At 37.5% G+C, this 3,256-nt stretch overlaps 1 non-coding gene across 1 annotated transcript; it reads left to right on the top strand.

Annotated features, from left to right (window-relative positions):
* Positions 1-1,501: 1,501 nt before the first annotated feature.
* Positions 1,502-1,609, top strand: LOC148580435 (small nucleolar RNA R71). The gene has a single exon (XR_015896541.1). It is a non-coding gene; the product is annotated as a small nucleolar RNA R71 (small nucleolar RNA).
* The last annotated feature ends 1,647 nt before the right edge of the window (positions 1,610-3,256 follow it).

Raw genomic sequence — 3,256 nt, 5'->3', positions numbered from 1 at the left:
ATCCTTGAGCTTTAAACACAAGGGAGTCTTCATTCACTTGAATGATCAATTCTCTTCTGTCAACATCAATCACAGCCTTTGCTGTGGCTAGGAAGGGTCTGCCAAGGATGATAGATTCATCCATACACTTCCCAGTTTCAAGGATTATGAAATCAGCAGGGATGTAATGGTCTTTAACCTTTACCAAGACATCCTCAACAAGTCCATAAGCCTGTTTCTTTGAATTGTCTACCATCTCTAGTGAGATTCTTGCAGCTTGTACCTTAATGATCCCTAGCTTCTCCATTACAGAGAGAGGCATGAGGTTTATGCTTGACCCTAAGTCACACAGAGCCTTCTCAAAGGTCATGGTGTTTATGGTACAAGGGATTGAGAACTTTCCAGGGTCTTGTCTCTTTTGAGGTAATCTCTGCCTAGTCAAGTCATCCAGTTCTTTGATGATCAATGGAGGTTCATTCTCCCAAGTCTCATTACCAAATAGCTTGGCATTTAGCTTCATGATTGCTCCAAGGTACTTAGCAACTTGCTCTTCGGTGACATCTTCATCCTCTTCAGAGGAAGAATACTCATCAGAGCTCATAAATGGCAAAAGTAAATTTAATGGAATCTCTATGGTCTCAGTGTGAGCCTCAGATTCCCATGGTTCCTCATTAGGGAACTCCATGGAGGTCAGTGGGCGTCCATTAAGGACTTCCTCAGTGGGAATCACTGCCTCTTCCCCCTCTCCATGTTCGGCCATGTGAGATGTGGTTATGGCCTTACACTCTCTTTTTGGATTCTCTTCTGTATTGCTAGGGAGAGTGCTAGGAGGGAGTTCAGTAATTTTCTTACTTAGCTGACCCAATTGTGCCTCCAAATTTCTAATGGAGGACCTTGTTTCAATCATAAAACTTTGAGTGGTTTTAATTAGATCAGAGACAATGGTTGTTAAGTCAGAGGGGCTCTGCTTAGAATTCTCTGTCTGTTGCTGAGAAGATGATGGAAAAGGCTTGCCATTGCTGTTTCTTCCACCATTGTTGTTGTTGAAACCTTGTTGAGGTCTCTGTTGATCCTTCCATGAGAGATTTGGATGATTTCTCCATGAAGGATTATAGGTGTTTCCATAGGGTTCTCCCATGTAATTTACCTCTTCCATTGCTGGGTCCTCAGGATCATAAGCTTCTTCTTCAGAGGAAGCTTCCTTAGTACTGCCTGTTGCTGCTTGCATTTCAGACAGACTCTAAGAAATCATATTGACTTGTTGGGTCAATATTTTATTCTGAGCCAATATGGCATTCAGAGTATCAATCTCAAGAACTCCTTTCTTCTGAGCTATCCCATTATTCACAGGATTCCTTTCAGAAGTGTACATGAATTGGTTATTTGCAACCATTTCAATGAGTTCTTGAGCTTCTGTAGGCGTCTTCTTCAGATGAAGAGATCCTCCAGCAGAGCTATCCAATGACATCTTGGATAGTTCAGACAGACCATCATAGAAGATTCCTATGATGCTCCATTCTGAAAGCATGTCAGAAGGGCACCTTCTGATCAATTGCTTGTATCTTTCCCAAGCTTCATAGAGGGATTCTCCTTCCTTTTGTCTGAAGGTTTGGACTTCCATTCTAAGCTTGCTCAATTTTTGAGGTGGAAAGAACTTTGCCAAGAAGGCATTAACTAGCTTTTCCCAAGAGTTCAGGCTTTCTTTAGGTTGTGAATCCAACCATGTCCTAGCTTTGTCTCTTACAGCAAAAGGAAAGAGCATAAGTCTGTAGACTTCAGGGTCAACCCCATTGGTCTTGACAGTGTCACAGATTTGCAAGAACTCAGCTAATAACTGATGAGGATCTTCCAATGGAAGTCTATGAAACTTGCAATTCTGTTGCATTAGAGAAACTAATTGAGGCTTAAGCTCAAAGTTATTTGCTCCAATGGCAGGGATAGAGATGCTTCTCCCATAGAAATCACGAGTAGGTGCAGTAAAGTCACCAAGCACCTTCCTTGCATTGTTGGCATTGTTGTTGTTTTCGGCTGCCATAGTTTCTTCTTCTTTGAAGAGTTCTGTTAGGCCCTCTAAAGAGAATTATTCTTTATCTTCTCTTAGCTTTCTCTTCAAGGTCCTTTCAGGTTCAGGATCAGCTTGAACAAGTATGCCTTTATCTTTGTTCCTGCTCATATGAAAGAGAAGAGAACAAGAAAGTAGGAAATCGTCTATGTCACAGTATAAAGATTCCTTGAGGTGTCAGAGGAAAAGAAGAATAGAAGGAGGAAGTAGATGGAAGAGAATTCGAACATATAAAGAAGGAGAGAGTTCGAATTGTACCTTGAGGATGAGTGTTAGTCCTTTAAATAGAAGGATGTGAGAAGAGGGGAAGAATTTTCGAAAATAAATTAAGAAGATTTTGAAATAATTAAAAGAAATTTTGAAATTTTGATTGAGATTTTTGAAAATTAAGATTGGGAAAGAAATTAAGTGATTTTTGAAAAAAAATTTTGAGATTAGAAATCAAAAAGATATGATTGAGAGTTAATTTTGAAAAAGATGTGATTGAAAAGATATGATTGAGAAGATATGATTGAAAATCAAACTAAAAAGAGAAAGTTTTAAAATTAAAGTTGATTACTTGACTAACAAGAAATTAGAAGATATGATTCTAGAATTTAAAGTTTGATCCTTTCTTAATAGGCAAGTAACAACTTGAAAATTTTTTGAAGTAAATTTTGAATTGAAGCAAGGATTTTTGAAAATAGTAAAAATAAATATAAAATGGAAAAAAATTGATTTTGAAAGAGATATGATTGAAAAGATATGATTTGAAAAAGATTTGATTTTGAAAAATTATGAAAACTTGAAAAAAATGTGAATTAAAAACAATCTTCCCTCTAGTGTTATCCTGGCGTTAAATGCCCAGAATGGTGCCTATTCTGGCATTTAACACCCAAATCTCTACCTTTTTGGGCGTTAAACGCCCAGCCAGGTACCCTGGCTAGCGTTTAAACGCCAGTTTTCCTTCTTCACTGGGCATTTTGAACGCCCAGCATTTTCTGTTTGATTCCTCTGCTGAATGTTCTGAATCTTCAATTCTCTGTATTATTGACATGAAAAGACATAGTTTTAAAAAATATTTTTGAATTTTTGATGATGGGAATCAATAAGAATGCAACTAAGATCAAATAAACAATGCATGTAAGACACCAAACTTAAAAGTTTGTATACGAAGGACTATAACAATGTAAAAATGCATGTAAGAAACAACAAAACATACAAAACAAGAGAATT

This window comes from Arachis ipaensis, chromosome B10, assembly GCF_059453495.1.
Source record: "Arachis ipaensis isolate K30076 ecotype BB chromosome B10, ASM5945349v1, whole genome shotgun sequence".
NCBI lineage: Eukaryota > Viridiplantae > Streptophyta > Magnoliopsida > Fabales > Fabaceae > Arachis > Arachis ipaensis.
The sequence above is the reverse complement of the archived record's forward strand: the minus strand, read 5'-3'. Positions and strand labels throughout refer to the sequence as shown.